This window comes from Aythya ferina (genome assembly GCF_964211825.1).
Source record: "Aythya ferina genome assembly, chromosome: 1".
Lineage (NCBI taxonomy): Eukaryota > Metazoa > Chordata > Aves > Anseriformes > Anatidae > Aythya > Aythya ferina.
In genome coordinates, this window is record NC_140296.1 from 116388503 (window position 1) to 116412321 (window position 23819).

The 23819-nt window shown below is 38.7% G+C and overlaps 1 long non-coding RNA gene across 1 annotated transcript in view; it reads right to left on the reverse strand.

Moving 5' to 3' along the window:
• Window positions 1-23819, reverse strand: part of LOC311445325 — a 243321-nt gene that overhangs the window by 13830 nt on the left and 205672 nt on the right. The window contains exon 3 of the long non-coding RNA XR_014698344.1: window positions 3343-3529. This is a non-coding gene — a long non-coding RNA (uncharacterized lncRNA). The remainder of the gene's footprint in view (window positions 1-3342; window positions 3530-23819) is intronic.

Sequence of the window (23819 nt, forward strand, 5' to 3'; positions counted from 1 at the left end):
GAAGAACACATACGTACAGAGCATACACAGTCACAGACGGCAGAGATTAGATGTGCAGTAGTGGCATACAGCACAGTCTTTTGAGTTGTGCCTACTGTTATTTAGATTACTGCATCACTGAGATGTAGTAGGGAAGATCAGTTGCCCCTGGACACAAGCATCTCCAAGGATTTAACCTCTGAGAAGATCAGAAGCTGAACGATTGACCAGTCTAAGGAGAGGCATAGAGGCACAAACAAGTCCAGTGCCCTCTACAAGGTGACACACAATGTCGGGAAAGAGCTGGGAACAGAAATCAATTCTTTTGAGAAGCCTTTCTGATACAGCCGAAGGAGGGTACTGTGGATGTACATGGAGCTATGAACATTTGCGCATAGCTGAATACACATTCTCTACAAAAGTTGGGCAGGACACAGATAATATTTTTCAGAGAAAAATATCAATAATAGTTAGTGCCCTTCCAAGATTTAACCTTTTTTTTTTTTTTTTTTTTTTTTCTTGTTTTAGTGAAAAATACAATCAAACACAAGTTTCGTAATTTTGAAAACTTCAATCAGCTTTTAAGTTTTCACAAAAAAAAAAAATGTGTTTTTTTTTTTTTTCTGTTTGGAAAATTGAAAATTTCAGACACGTTTCTGAGCAGAAATAATTCATTTAAGAAAAAAGATAGCTTTTATCTTGAAGAATGTATTTTGACTGAAAGGGTATAGTCAGTTCTTCTCATCACACATGGCAGCAAAGAGCTATGCATGAGTGCTCATTGATACTGAACACTCCCCTCCTGATTTTGTCTTTAATACTGAAAGCAGAGCATGATCTGTTTGTAGCACAGTCAAGACCTCATTCCCACATCAGCTTGCTGTAATTTCAAATATTCATTCTTTTTTCATACATTTCTCTCCCAAGAAATGCTGAAGCTTCAGGCTATATGGACGTGAAACACAAAATAGTATGGACCAGGAAGGCAGATCCTGTGTTAGGTTCAGCTTTTCTCTCCAGTATGTCTGGTTGTGTCCTCCAGTTTAAAGCTTGTTGCTTGATTTGAAAGCCTGTTATGTCTCATGAAACTTATACATTTAGCTTCTGACTGCTTTCATAGTTAAAATGCTGTCATTTCACCTTATGCACATAGAAATGCTCTTCCTATGTCAAAGCGATCTATTCAACTCTCCCATGGAGTTTTGAAAGCATCTTCTGGGGTACAGCAGCACAGGATTTCTTAAGTGAGAGCAATTTGCTCTGTCATTATATTGTCTGCAGGTATGTAGCCGTATTGTTTTGCCATGTTGATCTTGGAAGGAGCTGGAAAGCTCATAAACTGCAAAGCAATTGGTTTCCAGCCTAAGTTTTACTTCTTCCTAGCCCACTGTGCTCTCCAAGGCAATCTCTGTGGGATTTTGTTAAAGAGGAAAAGGAAGATGCTGTTGTGTTCAGAGCTAAGGCAGATACAATATTACAACAAATTAAGGGTTACAAACTGCTTTGTTTCTTACTTATTTCATCTGTCAGCTCACATAGATGATGAATGCACCTCATCCTGTGTCCACATCAGCTGCCCACAACTCCTGCTGCCTGTGTCCACATTTCCCTCACTGCAGGGAGCTTGTGTGTTTACTGTGGTCATGAAGGTACTTCAAAGACAAACACAGGCAACTCTTGAAATGTGGATGATGAACACATGCTGGACAGAAAAAAAAAAAACAATTCCTGCAGAGGGGTATAGCATCATGTAAGTGGTGCTAACTCGTGGCTCCAACATCTCAGACACATTCTCTTATATGCACCATCAGAAGCCATGCTCTCTTCAGACTAAGCTCAAGGTTCCTCGGTAACATTCATAAATGGGAAAAGTCATGGGAGACAAAGGCCACGTAGCTTTGTTCCAAGAAGTAAGTCTAGAGCTGGCTCTGCAAATGGAGTTGGCATGTATGTGAGCTGCTCACAGCTTGCAAATACCAAGAGGAGTAAAATGTGCAGAGTTCATGGGGAATTTCTATTGAGCCCCATGCAGTTACTGAGGCATTCCTCCTTAAATTTAAGGGAGTTAATTAGAATAATATATGTGCCACTTCAGCATGATGCCTGATAATCATGCTGTGGAGAAAGGAAAGAAAAGCTTGCTTGAGAGAAAAATGCCATTATCTTCCCAAAGCAAATACAAATCTGAAACTTAGTATGTACTTTTTCAGAGGTATTTCAATTGTCTGTTGTACAGCACATGGGTCTACAATATGGTGTACACAGTCAGTTGTTCAGCATGTCACCCTGTTGCTAAGTGTGAAGCCAGAAAATAAGTAGGCAGGTCACTTCCCGCCTCACTGACACAGTGGGAGGGGAGAGGTCTGAAAAATAATGTCGTAGAAACTGGAAACTAAACAACACCCAAGACCCTGCCATGGTTCCCTTGCTTTACATTATTTCTGTTTTACTTTTTCAGTGACTTATTTTCAGCTGTTCCTGACTGCTGGTGATTTTTGCCTCTCCTAACCTTTAAGAAGCCTAAAGCAGAGAAACAATTCTCCTGTTTACTCAAGCTATAGCGGCTTTTCCCCCCTCTTCTTGAAAAGTGGGAATTATCTTAGAGTGACAACCTTTTGCATTATTGTAAAAACTTGTCTTGTGCAAAGGCATGTGTGCTGAACGATCAGACAGGGCACGAGGACGTGTTTGGAGCACCTCCAGCACTCAAACAATCCTATTTTGCTTTTATCATACCACACTGTGATTATCAGCCTTGAAGCCACTGCTTCCCTTGGGAGTGATATCCCAGGAGACATTCTTCAAGGATTGTCATAAAAACACCATCCTTCAGCCCCACTAGAGTGTGACAAAATGCAGTTATGTTAGTTTGTTATTTTTATTTTCCTTTTGTTTTCTTTGTCTCTCTTTAATGCATTAATTTTCCAAAGCTGTTATAATGAAAGCTTTAAAGAGAAGGCCAAATATGTGGAAGGAAAAGTAGTCAAAATGTTTGATTTAAAAAAAAAGGAAAATGCAAAATATTCATGAAAAATGGAAAACATCTCTATTTTGTTCAATATTTTCACTCAGTTCATTCCTAAAGGCTCATCTTCAGACATTTTTAATTCTGTTGGGTTGGGGGGGCAGAAGTCTATATTTGTTATTTTGATCTTCTCTTTTTTAAATGAAAAATGAGAAATAATAGGATTCTGCTCCTCCCTTATATTCGTATTGTGACTTCTAAATTAAAAGAACTGTATTAGAAAACAACGGCTTTTCAGCAGTGCACCCTGTTCACACTGCAAACCTTACATAACCAGCCACGACAAAGGGTAGCAATTATACAATGAAAAATTAGATAGCCTATATACGGTTCCTTACCTGGGGCACATCAAGAAAATATAAAGCATAAAGGTCTTGCACAAAGCTCCTTTCAAAAGCCAGACTCAAGCATGAAAGGCCATAGTTAGAAGAGAGATGTAGCCTATAGTAGCAGGTCTCTCTCAAACAGGCACGGTCCCTTCACATCCATGGACAATCTCCTTACTCTGAAGTGATGCTTACTGGTCTGAAACACAGAGATTTATACAGTTTGAGTAAGTTTTTTTCCCATCCTTCAGTTTCCAAGTGAACCTTCTGAAGTGATGTACAGTAATTTCTCAGTAATAATTACATTTGAAATATTAATAGAAAGGAAGCTTTGGTTGGACAAAAAATAATCCAAAGCTTTGTACCAAATACCCACTCAGGCAAGGGAACGGAGGGCACAGCTTGTCCCAGCCTGTACCTCCTTGCGGACTGGGAATGGTGGTGGACTAGGCTGCCCACATCCTCCCAGCTGCAGCCCCCCACCACAACCCTGCTGTAGGCTCCCATCTGTCAAGTGCAAAACTGTGGATTTACAGTTGCCTTGTGGCGTCCCCTAGAAAAGCACAGTGTTAATGTGGGTGAAGGGCTGCGGGACCATGGAGGGACGGCAAGGGCGAGAGGTCTTCGTATCAGAGCATGAAATGATAGCCATCCTGTGGGGTCACCATCCCACTTACAACTGCTAACTAATTAACAAATGTTTGCTCTGGTAGTTGAAAGGATTTAGTGCTTGGTCTTGAAAGCTATGGAGTATGTGACTATGTGGAATTGAACATTGATAAAAGCAATCGGAACCTCAGGGGCAGCTGCCCAGCAAGCATATTTGGTCACTGTTGATTTCTACTGCTTTGTGTGCACAAGGCAGGGACTTTCACACCACCACCACACTCCTGACTGAAGCTCAAACCATTCTGCTCAGCTTCAGGGTCCTCCCCTCCACCTCTTCCTAACCTGGCCAACCCCTTACTCCGGGACAATGCTGGCAGCAGGATTACTGCTTTCCCTGCCCACGTGTCTGTGGGACCTTTACTTCCCCCAGCAAAACTTAACCTCGCCATGAAGCTTATACGGCATGCAGCTGGGTAAAAATAGCATGCCAGGAGGTAAACACAGCAACTCCTCAGCCTTCCTCTGCTGAAGCCTCTTTCGGTTCCTCATTTTCCTCTAACGTTATCATATTTTCCATGTTATAACAACAGCCCGTCACATGTCCCTGTTTTTTTTGTTTTGTTTTGGTATGGAAAGGTTTGAGGAAAGGTTTTTCACTGGAATTTTGAGTGAAAAATTGTCATTATTTTTCAATATTGTACTTTTATTCATAAAGAGCAAAATGATACTGTAATGACTTCAAACCAAACTTTGATTAAACAGTTATAAAAAGGTACTTTTTTTTTTTTTTTTTTTTTTTTTTTTTTTTTTTAACATGGAACCATTTCTAATCAAGGACAATGGAAATAACACCAAAATTTCCTAAGAGACCATGCCTCCCCTCCCCCTCAACCCACACACACACACACTTTGAACAAACTCCAGTTGCACCAGAAGCGTAACTTGTTTCAGGCAAGGGCTGTGCTTCAACAGATGGCCCTTCGAGAGGCTAGTGCAGCACCTACCATGCTGAGATGCTTCTCTCCAATTAGCAACTTCCCATGATTGCTGAATGCACATAATGTAGCTAATGTAGCTATTAATAAAACCAGTGAAGCTAATTTTGGCAATATTTGGTCACCACCAGTTGCACAGTCTTCTGACCTTTATCCCAACTAATTAGTGCTAATGTTTATGCCAGTGGGCCTTGTCCAGGGGTCTGAAAATCTACCTTCTTCCAGCAAGGGAAAGATTTATGGTTCTCTAGGTAAATCAGTGGTGTTTTGGTGAGTTAAAAACAGTTAACACACCTGTTTGCTGTGTATGACACATTGTTAAGCTCTGTAAATTAACAGGGGTAAATTTTCTTTACCTGAATAAATTCTCAGCTATACTGATAGGTTAAATAATTTAACAAGGTCCTAAGTCTGCTTGACAGCCTTAATTTAGTGCTTAACTTTCATTGTGTGCTGAAGTAGTTTCGGGGTCAGTTGTATTAAACAAACGCTAGCCTAAAGACAGAGTTAAGCTGTGCAAATAGCTCCCTGCATCGGGAAGCACGTAATCACCAGATAACTTGGTTAACTTAAACTTTTTGTAGATGTTATGTCTTCAGTCTTCTGGAGTTTGGAGCAAGCTTTGGAAAGAAAACTCCTCATTGTAGCAATCACAATGACATATGATTAATGTCATAATGGCAGCCTCCATTAGAAAATATATATATATATATATATATTTGCTGAGATGTGTTCTGGGATTGAGTTTGCCTAAATCTAAGCTTGGATATTTTGTTAGCCTGCTAGTACATATGCAAGCACACTGCTCTTTAGATTTCCCCCCTTTCTTCAGAACATACATGTATTACATTTAAGAGACAGTTGAATTAAGTTTCTTGTCTTTGGTTTTTGTATTTTACCTTCAGCTCTATATTGTCATATGTTGCCAGCTAATCTCACTTTCATTGTGAGCAGCCTATCCTACCATTTAAGCAAAAACGGTTTTCAGAAGTAAGTCCTATAAGATGTTATGATGTTTTGTGGAACAACATAATGCGATGTGACTGATACAGATGGATATGCCCCATAAAGCTGAGTGATTTAGATATGTGGTTTAACCACCCCCAAAATCACTTCATAAAGCAGTTTTGCTTAAAATATCACTTTGAAATCCTATCTAAACTCTTTGGAATAGATAACAAATTTACTTAAACTTTTATATAAATGGCTTTTTACCTGACTGCTTAGACTGTTTCTATGTGCAAGGCTTTTTTCCACTCAGTATGCAGAGCAAAAACATATATATACACATATAAAAGAAAGCTTCTAGCTAATGCTTCTTTCTCTACTCCCCTCCCTGAAGGAAGAGAAATGCTTTAGTGGGATCAATAGTTATAAATCATTATAAATGATTTGAGGTTTTATTTCATCTACTTTTATTATAATGTCCATGCCATCTGCTGTACATATTGAGCTTATTACACTAATTCATTCTGCAAGCTCCAACCTCTGAGTGAGAGATGTCAGAGGGCAATTGATTAAGGGATATTTGTTCTGTTACACCTTTTTCTTTAATTTCTCTACATAAGGATTCCAAGTTGAGCAAGTGAGCTGATATGATAATGGGGCCTCAGGTCTGGAGATAAATGAGATGTGACTTTGTGCATTCATAAATATCAGAACTTCTTTTAACCTGGTGCCAATGGGAGGGACAGTCAGTGTCATCTCTGTGTAAGTACAAAGCTAAAGGCACAAGGTTGTTTCTTTTCTTAAAAGCCAAAAGAGAATGGATGCTTGACATATAAATGATAGATCAATCTAGAAATCTACTTCCCATACACCTTTTATTATCTGTAGTCAAAAGAATTTTGTGTGATGGCAGTAAGACAGAGAAAAGAAGTAGAACAAAGAAAAACGTGAAAGGTCTCTAATACAGCATGTGATATCACATATATATTGAGCAAATATTGGCACTGTATCCATTATGAGTATCTCAGACACAAAGAATTGTTTGCTTCTACACTTTTCTGTCTTAAAGCTTCTAGCCTCAAATTCTTGCCTTCCTCATTTCCGCTAAGTACACATTAAGGGTTATAGATGCTTGAAAAAAAAAATCCATCACCTTGTCTCTGCTAGTTCAAGACAGTGTCAAGAAGAAGAAGCGAACAAGACATGTCATAAATATTAGAGACTGGGTTGGTAACCTTAGAGCAATCAGTCCAACTATGACAGTAGCCTGAATATTTAATAACTAAAGCAAACTTTACAACTGCAACCTGAGCTTCATCACTTTTTGACCTGTTTATAATTAACTTGTCCATCATATCTGAGGTCCTGACACTATACATACAGCTGAGTAACATTTACACACATGAGCAGTTCCACTGAGTTCAGTCAAAAACCATGAAAAATCTTATTTAGTGGGTACTGGTACTGGATCCTAAATGTAGACAGCCACGCCTGAATGCATCAGTCTAAGAACCTCTCAAAAGGTCAGGACAGCACTTTAGCAAAGGTTCCTCACTGGGGCTCCAGGACCATCCAGCCAGAACTCTTTTCTGGCACAATGCCTGCTGTTCATCAAAGAAAACTATTTGGGCTAAAAACAGGCCTTACTGAGCTGGGCAACACAGTATAGCTGAGAACAATCACTCTGTGCTGCAGCCCCACACTTTTCCCACATATAATCCCTTAAAAGTGTATGAATATTTGAAGGGAGGGTGCAAAAAAGTCAGAGCCAAGCTCTTTTCAGTGGTGCCCAGTGCCAGGAAAGAGGCAATGGGCAAAACCTGAGGCACAAGAGATCCGTCTGAACATCAGGAAGCATTTCTTTACTGTACAGGTGACACAGCACTGCAACAGGCCGCCCAGACAGGTGGTGGAGTTTTCCTCCTTGGAAATACTCAAATATGCTGTCTGGACATGTTCCTGGACAGCCTGCCTCAAGTGGTCCTGCTTGAGCAGGGCGTTAGACCAGAAGACCTCCAGACATCTCTTCCAGCCTCAACCATTCTGTGATGTTTGAAGGTTTAGATCTCTACAACATGCTATTAGTTGCACTCGTGAGGCTGGGCTGCAGCCCCTCTTGAATTCCAGCTATTGCAAGCTTCAAATGCAATACTAGTTGTTGGCAAATTGCATTCAGCCCATGTGCCTACTGACATTGCTTCCGTTGTGACAGCAGTGTGCACAGATTGCCCTTTTTAGCCTAAAGGTAGAGTGAACAACTTCCATTTTCCAGGGTAAAAAAGTCCTCAGATGATCTTAGATGATCTCATAAGATTTTATATTAACCAGTGATTACTTTAACACCAATTCAGATGATTCTCAGGCACATAATTTACATTGAAGGCAAATGGCATACAATATAAGCATGTGTTAAACATCCTGTTAGATCTCATATAGTCATAGACTTTGCTGTCTGAGAACTTTACTGCTATAATACCCCCAAATATCTTGAAATTGCAATGAGTATATGCTGCTTCTGCTCAGAATTCTTAAATAGTAAAATGTCAGATCCTGCACAACCTGCCCCCCTCCTCTATCTGGTTATGCCATTTTGTGCATCTAGTTTCCTCAGTGAGCAGGCTCCTCTTTGCCCTGTTATTAGGTACTTTACAGCTCCACTACTAATTGCATGAATTGATTCATTTACAACGGAAAACAGGGCAACAATGGAGATGAAAAGACTGCAGTAAGGCAATGCAACTGGTGTACTGCTGGATGCTGAATAAAAGTGCCAGCTGTGTCTTATCAAAAGAGACAACTGAAAAAGAAAATCCCAACAGGGACTGTGTGAATTCAGTAGTGTTTTGGTGTCTGTAGGGAAGAAAACAACAGAAAGGATTACCAAGAGCCTCTCTACCCACAAGGTCATGCCACCGCCCTGTGATGAGGTGTGAGGTGCCATTTCACTGTTATTACTACCCTGGCTTGTACAATACAGGATTTGCTACTGCATTAAGAACAAAAAGTGTCTTTCTCTTTGAGAGAGTTTCAGCTAGTCATGCTGTACCCATTCCTCTCCAGTGGGTTTTCTCTGCAGCTTACTGAACTTCCAGCACTAAATAGGCAGTGTTAAGAGCACAGCAACCAAGCCAGGAGCCTGACTGCTGAGTAACTCTTTTGCTAGAGAGTAAATAAACTCCTTTATAGGACGCAGTCTCAGGAGAGCTTTTCTTCAAGTGGCACAGACCATGAAACATACCCTTTCTCTTGCAACACGGGGAAAGAAGGTAATAAGGTAACACCCTTCTCTTCTAATCTCCCTTGCAGAAATCTAATATATTCTTACTGACATAGCCAGAGCCACTGGCTATCAAGGGCTGATAGTACATCTGTAGCCATGAAGAAGGCTCAGGCAGTACTTGCAGGATCTGTGCAGAGATTATCAATACAGGGCATGTGGGAGGCAAGCCATTTACATTCTGGCAGTCTCTACAAAGTAGGTTCCAGAAAGAGTTTAAAGCCATCTTCCTCTGGTGAGACTTGTGCAGTGTTGTCACTGCAATGTTTCCTGTTGCTTGTCCAGCTTCTCCTGCCTTTTCCCTGCCCTACCTGCAGGACAAACCTATGGGACTACAATTATACTTGCCTTGACTAACACAGCTAAATCTTTCTCAACATCTAAAATGCTGATCTAAAGCTTCATTCCACGGGTAAACTCCCTGAGCTAAAGGGGATTGGATAGGGCAGAGGCAAATATTGAAAGGCCTCAGCCCAGGGGTTTCAGTAATTTAATAAGGATAAATAAAGCATAGAGAAAATGATTATCAGGAGCATCTTAGCAGATTAGCACCTCACATATTGAAAGTGTTACAGAGTCTAAATATTGCAGCATGAACATCTTGCTTGTCTACGAGCATGGGCAATACTGCAAACCACGTAGGAGTTACATTTTAGATGACTGAGATGCACACTTAGCTTAAAGAGCCACGGTCATTATTTTTAGACACGGCTGATTAATTTGCTTTACCAAAACTCAAATGTAACATAATGTATATAATGCAATTAGAAGGCTGTGCCTCTGTTAATACTGTAGGCAAAATGCAGAGGTAAGCTTATGAGAAACAGTGGGAGTCTAATAAATATTTATACCTTTGTCCTGTCTATGAGAGCTTGCGGACTTCAACACGAAAACTTGAACGTTTGAGAGATGCATGTACTAATCAGTGTGCTATTGATTTTCCCTCAAATTCCACACCTGAGTGTGTCTTCCTAGGTTTACAATGACAGTCTAAGAATGTAACAGGACATGATTATATGCTGAGAAGTTCAGAAAAAGAGGACAAACATGAAACTATTGGATACCATAACTGGAAAGCAAATGAAATGTAGACTTTCTTCCATATAAGTTTAACCTCCCTTGGATGAGCTGAATATCAGATACCCAACAAGTGTGATGCAAAAGAAGTTGTTCCTGCTCCATGTTCATCCAAGCAATGATAAATGTGCCATGCCTCAGAGAGGTCATCCCTTCACTTTCAGCAACTCTCTTCCAGGACCACAAGGTTAAGTTCTCATCTTGGCTACACTATGCAACAACACAGAACAAATATTTATGTATTTCTTTGCAGACCAACAGCTAAATGTTCTCAGATCCACATTAGGTTTAAAAATCTTGTCCCACCTCTATACATGCACTGGCTAGAAATAGTCTTATTAAAAACAAACAGACAAAACAAAAACAAAAATCCCCACGAAACTAAAAACCCAGCCCAAAACTGGGAAATAGCCTAGGAATCAGGGTTGTGTTGCACACTTAATAGAGAGCCTGTTCATTGTTCTCTTTAATAAATAGCATGATTCTTGTTTTCTTCCTTCAATGCTCTTTGCTTTAACCAAAGAGCAAGCAAGAAACAACCATATTCAGCAGGTCAAAGCATGTCAGCTTGCCTATGGGTATCTTAAATAGGAAGAAAAAATATACAGATGGAAAAAGGCAGATCTGAAAAGCACCCTACAGACAGATGAAGTAAATCATCTAGAAAGACTTAACTATTGTCTAATTGCAGTAACTTTAATGTTTTGAATACTGCTAAGGTTTTCTTTGCTAACCGTACTTAACAAATTAAAACTACAGGATCTCTAACTAAAACTTAAACTTTATTTTATTGTTTTTTTTTTTTTTTTTTTTTTTGAACAGTGTTGGTAAACTGATTAGTGTGTGCTTATCCAGAAATGCATTAAATAATTTAATTATAGTAATACATGTGCTGTGACTGAGGGGTGATTTCTGTCAAGACTAATTCTTATGTTGTTTGTTTCAAGGTAACTGATCATTCAACATACAAACTGAAAATAGTACAAACTCGCACAATGGAGGAGACATTCATTCAGCTGCAACAAACTTATAAATGAGTATGTGAACACCCCCATTCTGAAGGGACTTCCTATACAGAAATACGGTACCTCAATCTCCATAAGCCATTCAATCCTCAAAACCTTTCCCTATCCAAATCCAGAAATATCCAGAATCATGACAAAGTTTTCAATAACTGGAACAGATGTGTTTGCATCCTGCACTATTTCAGTTAATGGAGAGCTCCAGGGAGCCAAGATTTTGCTTGTTGTGTATTCATTTATTATTCATTTAAAGAACATGGCCATTTGCCAGTAGGATCTGAAATGAAATCACCACCTTCACACAGGCAATCCAACAACACTCCAGTTGCAATGACATTCAGTTACTAATAGGTTAGTTCAGTTTTAATCTGCTGCCTAGAGATGAATAACATTAATTATTGTAATTGGTAGTGACAGTAATGGGTGCAACATTTCCAGGGCTAATTTACTCTACTTTTGTGAGATATCATGCTAATGTGGCTATTCTGCTTCAGTACCCAAGATAACTAAAGCTAACTTAAATGCCTTTCTACTGTACAACATTGTGTAGTATCTCTAAGTCTCAAGACCTGCAATGTACGCAATGCTATGGAGTTGCTGCACTTAGGCTATTGACTGGACACAAATGCAATGAAGCACTGTGAAAGAATTTATCTGCACCCATCACAAGTAGACATAACATGCATGAAATGCTTTGTTCAGTTTGGCAGCTAAGATGGGAAAAAAACAGATTAAATATTAATAATAATTAAAAAAAAAAAAACTTACAAAAGGTGAAAACAGGAATCAAATTAAAGTAGGTCATTTTTAAAAAATTATTTTGTACTTTAAAGATTCAGAGCAATGATTTGACCCAAGGTTTCTTACCTCTCAAGTGAGTCTCTTAACTGCTAAGTTATTAGTGCACGCTGAAGTAGGCCTCCCTCAGGCTCATCTGCTCAAACTGTTCCACTTTGAACAGCATACTTAAATATTTGGTGAGTGAACAAAAAATATAGCTGGTGGTCAGAATGCTCTCCTAGAATATGAGAGACCTAATTATTTATCCAAAATGGAATTACACCAACAGGAATGACTGAGAACAGCGCTCCATCCCTGGCCTTTTGACTAGATGATAAACCTAAATGTTCAGACACACTACCAGGAAAGGGGAGGTTAAGATGCCCTCAGGCAGAGAGGATCTGAATCTATGCCCACATCTTACTGGTAAAATATTTTAAACAGAGGGCTACTGAATAAAATTGGGACTTGATGAGTTTAAGGAAGTGCTGAAATTTGAAGTGGCAAGTTTTTGGTAGTTATCACTGGTAGTTGAAAAATTAGTAAGGCTCAGATGAGGTCAAATTGGTCTCTAGTTGGAAGAGTTTAGTTAATATCTACAAATTAATATCTAATATCTAATTAATATCTAAAAATTCTAAATATGTGTGTATGCCTGTATATATACGTTCAGACAATAAGAAACTTGTATGCACCAAGGGCAAGACTATCAAAGAAGCAAAAGGGAAGTAAAAGAATCCCCCATATTTTGTCCTAGGAGTATATGTTATCACAAATGTTAGAGGGAGTTCTCCTTCACAGAAATAGAATTTAAGTCTGTTCCCACAAGTTACATTAAATTAGGTTATGTTTTTATATACAGACTGGAAAAAAAAAATACAGGGTCATGAAACAAATGTTCAAAAATAGTCTAAAAATATTTTTACATTCAATCTGAGAGCTTCCTAAAAGGTTTTTATGTAAATTAATGGGTATTAGAATTACATTAAATTCTTTTTTTATCAGTTTTCAAACCTCTGGCTTTTTTTACTGCCTTTTTTTTTCATACTTCAATTTAATGAATTTTGATACCGTTTTAAATAACATCCTACTTAAAATTATATATATATTCATACACAGAGTAAGCCAAATTTCTTGCTTGTGCAGAATATATAAAACGCAGCACATATCTTACAGAGCCAAGCATACCTAAAACCTGAAGAATACTGCAGTTCATAATGAAGGAAAACATGTACTTCCTAAAGAAGCACACAGGACAGGACTTGGAGTAGACAGAGTGGTTAAATGTAAGAGCAGACCCATAGACTTGTTGACTCAGAAGGGAAAGACAGAGAATAGAAAGTGACCATTTAAGCTACCAAGTCCAGCTCCTGGCTAGCAAAGGCCCTGACACCGCATTAATGCACTGCCTGGGAGGAGTTAAGCTCCTGCTAGTCCCTTCTGGCTGTTCCACAGCCTCCCTCTTCTAATGCTCAGAAACCTGCCTCTCATATGCAGCTGAAATTTATTCATTGCCTGTTTAGACTCATTTGTTCCTGTGCCAGCACTGTCCTTTGGCTTAAATTGCTCTCCTCCCTCCCTGGTGTTTATCCTCCCGATATATATTTATAGATAGTAATCAGATCCCCTCTTAGCTTTCATTTTGCTAGGCTAAACAAGCCAAGCTTTTCCAGTCTCCTCTCATAAGACAGTCACTCTATTCCCTCTGTTGTTCTCATAGTCCTCCTTTGCACATGTTCCTGTGTCAATTGTTGGTTTACAGCAAGAAGCTGAGAAAACCACTTGAGGACAGAGGCCCCTCTCTTTTAGGTACTGTACTGTCAGATAATGAAGTTGAAGGGCCCTGTCCCAGGAGTTGCAGGTCCCTGTTGGCTGAGAGAAGGGTGCAATCCCCAGAAAAAGATCAGCAGGGCCAAGCAGAGGCCATGTTCCCATGCCCAACAGCATCATTCCCTGAACCTCATGGCAGAGCCATACTTAAGATTTGGAGCCCAATGATGAGCCCAAAAGACAGATCAAATACACCAGGTGATACATTATTAATGCCATTAAGTATAAAGCAACACTAAACATTGCCTCATTAAAAGGGAAGATATGTAGAGAAACCTATTTTAGAGAACTTTTGACATTGACTATCTGAAGAACAGAGCCAAGAATTCAGATGCTGCTGTTACTGATGCTTCAGCTGCCTCAGCCCCTCTCACCATTGACATATTCCCATATGAATGGGTTACCTTGTGACTATACTAACAGCATACTCATCATGGGATGCACCTGGAAGATGCACCATAGGATAAAATAGCCTGCTCTGCTTCAGGCCTGTGGCAATGAGATGCATGCTCTGTGGGAATAACTAAATTAAAAGTATGCATTAATAGAGGTACTTTTCATATTTTATGACAATGTATTTCCTCTGAACTATTTATAAATGTTACATGAAAAATTGTTGGTCAGATTCTCAGCTGGCATACATTGATGGAGCTTCATTAGCTGCAATGAAACCTGTCATTGCACCAGCCAATCAGTTGGCTATTTATTAATTAAGTTGTAGAACATGCCTTTGAAGAGGATTTCTCTTCCCTGTAACCATATTTCTTCCTTCACTTTCCCATGGACAAAATATACTCTTCAAATTGTTGCCAAAACCTGCATGATTCACTATATTAAAATAAATCTGCCCTTCTGGAATTTATAGGCAGGGGCATTATGCTGAGTCTGATTAATCTAAGATTTGAAGGGCTTCAGTCCAGCTATAAGTTTCAGTAAAGAGCTGTAATTGCAGGTTAAGTATAGCAATTCCAGATTGCTGAACATTGCTGTATTGATCTCTTTAAACCATTAAATATGGAAGTTCAAATTCATGCACAAAAGCAACACTTTTGAAATCCTGTTAATTTAGGAGGATTATGTTTTCAAACGTAGTGCAGGTGGGATAACACTTATCTAAGCAATAGCTTCTCTGTTCTGGAGAAACTGAAGAACAGGCTGCACAAACAGGACTTCCATTTTATTTTAAGAAGAGTAATGTTTTGTTGTGCTGCTTCCACTTTTTTTCAGTGAGGTTCTGGCAAAGGCAGGCAGGTTTGGGGGGAAGATAGGGTAACAAACCTCACATCACAGTGATTTTCCTGGTTGCCAACGTGCTGAACAGTATGATTTCACTGTCAAAACAGCAAGGACTGCTCCCTCAATGATCCTCTTTTCCATGCTGCTTCAAGTACAGGCAACCTCTCCCCCCTACCATGGGAGCTAAGTAACAGATACTACTGGAACTACGATGTGCTGCTGGTCAAGCTGGGAGCCCCATCATTATGGAGCGTGTAATATAAAAACATGCCAGTGGTGAGTGTCTTGTCTCCTCTCAGACTACATTAGAGTACTCTCAGGATGCTGTCACTTGATTTAGCAACTCCTTTTCCTGATGAGGTCTACTGTCTCATCTAATGTTGGCAGGACCACTGCTTGCACCTGCTCTGCATGCCCTCCCGTACATTCTGAGTCTTCTGCCTTAAGGTATTAGGGGAGGTATGCTGGGAAAGGTGAGGTGGTTGTCTGTGTCCATCTGAGCAAAAGTAAAAAATAAACACAAAGAACTGACTGCAAGGACTTCTCTTCTCTTCTCTTCTCTTCTCTTCTCTTCTCTTCTCTTCTCTTCTCTTCTCTTCTCTTCTCTTCTCTTCTCTTCTCTTCTCTTCTCTTCTCTTCTCTTCTCTTCTCTTCTCTTCTCTTCTCTTCTCTTCTCTTCTCTTCTCTTCTCTTCTCTATCAACTCAGTGAGCGTTTTGATATTTGTTTAAATGCATTCTGTAATATCAGCGTTGTCTCTTTGTCCCTGTGATTGTATTAGAAGTGCCACACAATTTTTCCTATAAGATGGAATATTGGTATTATGTGTCATCTGCGCAAAACACTTATGAGATCTGGTCCATAATTACAGCTTTCTAACATCACACAAGAACATTTCTCAGACCTACTAATTGTGCTACCCTTTATAGTCCATCTTATTGATTAAACATCTGTTAGAGTTTTGGCAAAATGAGAATTCACTTGCAGTGTAATGTGTCTGGTATATTAAATTCTGTTTAAGTCAGCCCTAACTACAAGTTTGAGATACATGTATTGTATCTCCTTAATTGTATCTTAGCATTTTTTTGCCACTGTTTGTTATTTGTGCTGTTTGCTGGAGGGCAGCAGAGTGTTCTGTTTTCTTTACAGACAAGTCAAATTATATTTCCCTATTTTTTGCCAAGCTTGAAACATTCCAGGTGGACAAATACTTGGGAACACTGCAAAATAATAACTTAATACAGACCTTTTACTGTTTTTCATATGTCACAATCCAATTACACAGTAAATTTTATCCTTTGTGGCCATTCCAGAGAAACTGATGTAAAAACTGACAGTTAAGAGAAAAAAAATAAATAGACTTTTTAATTAGACATTATGAATTGTGAAGAACTTCCTTTTCAAGGAGGACAAAAAAGGATCTTTGAACAAGATCCCTCTGCTTCTACTCTTCATAATTCAAATTAAAATAAAAAAAGATGTTGGTATGCTGGTAACCTCTGGGAAATTAAGAGTAGCTGTAGCAAAGGGATTGCAGGGAGCAATGAAGAGTCCTCTCTTTCCATTCCGTGTGCTTTCTGAAAAATTAGAAGTTCTGCACAAAAAAAAAAAAAAAAAAAAAAAAAAGTAAAGTTGACACAAATAGAGAGGAGTAGTGAGTCTGTTTCACTGCTGTCCAATGTTATTTCAAATTGACTTATCCTTTCTTTATCTCATTTGCTGACTGATAAAATCTTGACAGTATTAAAAAATAATCTGAGTCCTATTGCAAGACTTGCTTTCCTTCTGTATGTTTTATGTATATTGATTGGAGAAATGAAAAAATGCTAATATCCATATCTTGTCACATCAAGAAAATGTGGACCACTTCTTTTCCCAAATTGTATTATGTCTGGATGATTTTGCAAAGATCTAGGAGCTGAGCTTGCATTCAGTTTTGAGCTGAAATGAACCAACCCAACAAAGAAGCAAAATTAAATTACTTCTACCCATATTTTATCCCTTTGACATGTACTTTCAGTGCCCCTCCCTCCACCATTTCCTTCAGTCTGACAGTCACAGTATCACTGCTAAAATCCTGCCTAGGAAGAAAAATGCCCTCTGCATTTGTTTCTGATCCAGACACAAATTAAGTCAAAGAGAGTCTTTCCATTGACTTAGGAGGGTTTGAACAGACCCTTTACCACCTATAGAAGAGAACAAAAATCCTTCTGCAGTGTTTTGAGTTTTTTTCTTCTACTTAAAACAAAATAGCGTCTAATTAGGAGTACAAATACATTCTCTTAAGCTCTGTGTGAAAAACCTGCTAACATAAGGAAGCAGACATGAAAAAATGCTATGCTAGACCAGAGTTTTCATGCTTTATCTATAAACCAAGTTCAAGAAAACTGTGGCACCTTGGGGACATGTGCACTACTGTGGCTGCCAAAAACGAGTAAGCCAAGTAACTACAATGATACAGGTAAGAGCAAAAATCTATTATTGGGTTCCCACCTGCATGTCAATTAAAAAATAAATAATAGAAAACTTAAGCTAAGGTATATGAAAGCAAAAGCCTTCTCAGATATGATACTCTAAGAAATTTTTCATTCCCCCCAAACAAACAAATAAACAATTCATCTGCCTCTGTATTAAATATTTGTGTAAGGATCTGTACAAATCAGTTCATGTAATAAATCTAGTACATAAAATGTGTAGGACTAGCAATCTGGCTTTAGAAACTGGTCTTTTGACTCAATAAAGAATATTTAGCACATTAGAAGCAGCAGTTGAAATGTCCTCTACTGCAGAGGCTTGATCCTGTTGTCACTGAAGTCTGTGATGATAAGTATTGCTGTTTTCAAAACTGCACGATCAGAACCATGTAAAGTTACTCTTACACCTCAAAATGCAAACAGATTTCTCAATATCTTTAAAATTTTGTTCGGCAAGTAACTAAGGTCTACTCTAGACTGGTGTTCTATCTACTTATTTGGCTGGATATCTTATATTACACCCAGCAAAGTCTGAGCATTTGGGGATGTCTCCAGGGGCAGACACCAGCTCTGTGCTCAAGCAACAAGTCAGGGGCAGTTCCCTCTAGTTTCTATGATGTTTTATTAAATGTCTTGATCTTGAGGTATCCCACTGCTTCACAGGTTTATGCTCAAAGGCACTGGCCTGGGGAATTATATCACCTTTGTAGAAATTTAAGATGTTTCCAAAAAGTTGGGAGCAAAGATTTCACTTATTATATATATATATATATATATATATATGCGCATGCAAACATAATCACATGATCAGCAGTAGGACTTAAGGAAGGTATGGAAATATTTCCATGTGAGCTGTTTTGAGTCAATCAGACAATTTATAAGAATACTGAACTATTGCTCTAAAACCTGGAATTGTGTTTTGTTTTTGTAATTCTGTGTCCTTAATTATAGACAATCTGAGAATTAGGAAGAACCTGAATTTAATACTGACTCAGCTGTGACTCCAAAAATCTGGAATAGCAAAAAGGATGTGTGGGAGTTTCATATGCTATGTGAAGAGCACTAGCATGCAGGTATACTCAGAAACAGTATTTATTCTTATTAGCCAGGTGAGTCACAGCTGATTTGATTCTCCTTGCTGAAAAAGTTGTCAAAATCTCCCTCTCAACTCATCTCTGATGAAAGAATTGCCCAGGGGATAACTTATGGCTTAAATGAAACCCCAACAAAAAACTCACAACTGCTTTTATAATTAAATGAAGAGCTCCAGCTTTAAATGTGGATGGTCCCAACTTCAGAAAGCATTTAAAAGTGTACTTCAATGTAAGGAACTCAGGGACATCTTCACTTCTGCTCTAGGAGAGAAAAAAAATCCTCACAATTCTTGCATTAGTTGGTGGAAAGGCTTCTGTGTCAAACCTCATGGAAGACTGTCTTTACCTTCTTCATGATAGTAGTGTGTCCCAGTCTCAGCTACACCCTACAGGTTCTTGGTCAGTTTTAGCCAGGCCAAAGTTGGCTGTCTTTGCACCTCTAGGAAAGGACCTACACTAGGAAAGGGTAAAAGAGGTAAATTTAACAGGGTGGGAAAAATAGCTCTAGACTGGAAATGTAACTCGGGCAGCAAAAATGTATTTCATAATCCTTTTGTTTGAAAATTATTTTCTTTACTCGCACTTGTTTTGAATGGATTGTGCTGGATACACGATGCACAATACTTAGGTTAAATCATACACAAATATGTAGAAACTTGTTACACTATCTAAAAGAGCAATCACAAAACAGAATTATCACAGTAAAAGTGAGCTTTCCCCAAGATGCTTTCCTCCAGTTCTGAAACAAAATCCACTGCAGTGGGCAGCCCTCACCTTTATATCAATACAGATCTCAGAGGAAAACCCAGGCTTTGTTTTGTTAGGCTGAAGCCATGTATTGCTGCCTCTGCAACCAGCTAAGTCTAAATTCACTTTATACCAAGCAGACCAAAAATCCCATTTGAAAGGTGACAGGCCAGTACATTAAGCAATTGCACCGCTGTTGGGGTTAAAGTGGATAAATTATAGAGGAGTAGCATCTGACACTAAAAACACCAGCTGGATCAAGGACATTTCTATCCATTCTGGCTCATTAGACTTAGGACAACAAGGTCAGCTATGTTAAATTTAATCACAGGGTTTCCTAGAGGGTATGGTAAATGGGTTGGCCATTTTTTTCATACCATATTCAAGATAATGTATAATCCACAGCTTGAGAGATAACTTGCTTGTGTTTTAAGTATCCACTTTACTTATGGTCAATTAAGACAAACCTGTATTGTTTTGTAACTGTGATGAGCCAAATTCATCACAGGCATTTACCTCCTTCCTCCTTTATTAAAAACAAAGGGGCTGTAGTTCATGTATGTTAGCACTCAGCTTGGCATCATTTTTTAATGGAAAAATAAACTGAACTGTCTATTCTAAATTGAATCAGGCAAAATAAATAAGCAAACCAGATTTTTCTTTGCTGTAGGTACAGAGACCATGTCCTGAATGGAGAACACTAATTAGTTTTAGACTCTTTGGAGGAAATAGTGTCTTTTTGTATTGTGGTCCCTAACGCAGTGGGGGGCTGTTCTGTTACTACAACTTCTATGTATCACAGAAATAAAAATAATCAACAACAATAATACTGTGAAAGCTATTTAACACTGAGTCTTCTTGGGTGAACTCCATCTCACCCCTGGATTGTCCACTAGTTTTCACAGAACAGGGCTATACATGAAGAGAAGAATTGTATGAGCAACTTCTATGCTACTGGTACTTCTCTCACGAAGTACAGCAAGTTATCATCATTAGATATAAAAGCTAGTGTGAAAGGAGTAAATAGTTGCTTCCCTCTATTCTGCTGTCACACATCATCCTGGAGAAAACCATACCATGCCCCACTGGAGTACCATTTTGCTTTGCTACTGCCAGAACATCACACCGGTCCAGGAACTCTGCTTCTGGAAGAAGCACTGGTTGCCTTGCTGGCATTTCTGCTCATTTGGACGTAGCCCTCATGTGGTGATGTGTTGCTCCTAGTCACCAAAGTACCTGCAATGTAAAGGAGGTCCTACCAAGGGAAACATTCTTTGCAGGTGTTGTTACATGAGCTGCCATGATGAGTTATCTTGAGTGAGTCAATCCATTACCCTGAAAAATGTTTGGATGACATTACAGCTTAACTGTAAATTGCTAGCTAAAATTAAAAGAATAATCAATGAAAGGGGGGTAAACATAGGCTCTGGTTAGCTTTACCTTATTGTATTAATTCTGCATGTAAAGAAATTAAAAAACAAAACAACAACAACAAAAAATTAAAGCGGCTGCACCTCAGAAAAAAAAAAAAAGAAGGCTCTGGTAACTCACTCAAGGAAAAACAGCTTCAAATTAAACAAAGACACACAAACCAAGTTGGACCACTAGTTCCTGAGCATTGCGCGGTATTTGAATTTCACAAATAATATGTCTCCAGGAAGCCTCCCTCCTGACCCTCAGTGGCTTCCTTAACCACAAAAGATCCTTTCATTATCACCAATTTCAGCTACCTCCTTTCTTTCAGGACAAAAAAAAAAAAAAAAAAAAAAAAAAAAAACAACTAAGGGTAAATGAAAGATTGCTTATCACCTGCTTTAGGCACTTACAGTCTACCCAATGACTTAATGATCCATGTCATGAAACACTCATCATGACAAAGGTATTGCTTTGCCAATTCCACATAACAAACAGTTTGATCTAGGGATGACATGACTGTTAACTTCCCACCCCACCACACTATTGATCTTATTAATTCTTATTAGTCTTGTCTAAGATATTAAAAAAAAAAAAAAAAAAGGCAAAACACAACAAAAGCCACAATGATGAACATGTGTTAAAACAATCAACTGATTACACTGAAATTTTTGACTTAAGATCTCTTTGAGAAATCTGAAGACAGGAGCTTGGTAGCTTGGTGTTATTTCACTGAAGCTACAAGAAAAAAGGACAAAATACATCATAAACCTAGGGGGAGAGGCAAAGTGGCAGTGGAACAACCCTAAGTAATACATATAACTAGTATGTAGTAGTGCAGGGGCCAGCTCCCTTGGGCCAGATCTAATCTAGACTGTAGAAAGTGTCTCTAAACTACTTATTTTCTTGCAAAGCATTGAAAAGCCTCTCTATGGACTTCTCTATGGACCCCAATGGTAGAAAATGCCAGATGACACCACCACATGCCTCAGAAGGCTACACCTTTAATGCTACGTGATGGTTTAGCACCAAATTGCACGCGTGTTGTCTTACCATCACAGGGTTCTCAGTGGTTTAGTTGGGTATCATCATGTCAGATAAGAAACGTCTATTGAAAAGTCAAGCTCAGTTATCAGCAGCAGAATCTGAGATACTATTATTAATACCCCATAACTAATTGCATATCTTAGATGTTCTGGCACATGAACTGGAAGTTAGATAGTTTCTTACGAGTTACAATTTTTTAGTGGCAGTAGGTGAGATTTGAAACCTGACTATGCACTGCTCTGTAACCTGCTCAATTGCATATGCCAAGATGAGCAAGAATTAGAATGCTAACAATGTGATTGAGTAGAACTTGACATTCACTTCAGCCCTGTATTTTCCTACTGGTGTATAAAGAAAAACAAATTGCTTTAAGGTCAGCTGATTATGCCTTTGTATCACCTTTTCCTGTGGAATTTCCCATAGCACACAGAAAACTAAGCAAATAACTCGACCTCAGGCCACCTTCAGAAGATACGCTCCTCAATGCCCCTCAGCCTTAAATACAGACACCGTAAGCTGCTCTGTTTTTGGTACAGGATGGGAAAAGGAATAGCATACCCAAATAAAAGAACAGGGTGCCATTTAGGCAAGCAGTCAGGGAGCCTTTTTATGCAAACCCCTATTGCATCACCAAAGCCAAGGCAGCAATGCTGATTTACACCAGCAGATGAGTATCAGACATGAGTTAGAATTTTGCCCAGACCATCTGTTACAAGATCTCTACGCTGAAAGTTCCCTGGGGTTCTTTAATGACTAATAGTCAGCTTTTTCACAGTTTTTATGCCTACTCCAAAAGACAACACACCGAGAATATGGATACTCCTAACCTCATGCTGGGGTGTTGATTCATTGCAGATTTGGCAGAGTATTGATTCATTTCACTGAATAACCAACAATTTTTCTTTAAACACTCTAACTTTTCCTAGGACATCTACTGTCCAAATACTTACCTACTTCATTAAAAATCTCTAATCGATTTCTGAGTTCTGCAGATGAAGACATGACAAGTTTAATTCATGAACAAAAAACCTGCATAAAAAACTCAACTCCAAACACTAAAAAATGGATAAAAAAAAAATGTGTTTAAATGGGAGTTTGTTGAATGCATATGATAACTTTATACTACTAAAGACATTTTACTGTTCAGTATGTTTTCCATGTCAAGTTCTAGGACAGATTTGAGCTGATGCCCAAATTAGTTTGAAATACACTTCATTTCATATAAAAAGAGTCATTATAGTTCTGTGGTATGTCTTCCACATAGCACAATCCTAATATCATGGTTTAGACTCTTAGAAATAACTGCAATGATGAGGACAGTTAATCAGTCTTTCTATCCAGAATGTCTGCATTAATTTGTAAATCTGAGAAATCAGCATTACTAAAGGACTATTTTACAGTTATTGTCCTCCACCCTCTATTTATTTTATGCTGAGGGCACCGAGTTCATAACTGCACAAGGGTTTATGTTACATCACAGACTCTAGTGATCCACATGAGTCAGTGGAGGGTTGCAAACTGAGAAGAGACATTGTGAATGCTCTATCAAGTGATCGGATTCAATCAATAACCAAACATCCCTGCACTCTGAAGTCTTACTCATGACAGTAATAAAATAGGTCAATGGTGCCAAGTCATTGGTTGGGAGGCATGTGTCCAAGTCCACTGTCATCTCCCTTATGGTGCATCTGGTGACCAGTGTCTTGTTGCTGACAAGAATCTGCCTTTCCGAAGATTTGACATGCATTTCGTACTCAGTTGTCGGCAGCTGACAACATAGCTTTCTCATGGACCATTTTCTTTTCTCTCAATTAAAAGTCAAATGTGTAGTATAGATATCTTTAGTGGGATGGGATCTACTATAGTCTGATAAGCTGGTTTGTTTTTTAATAAGGGATGGATGAGAGGCATCAGATCATGTTATGGGGAGAAGGTGTTTTC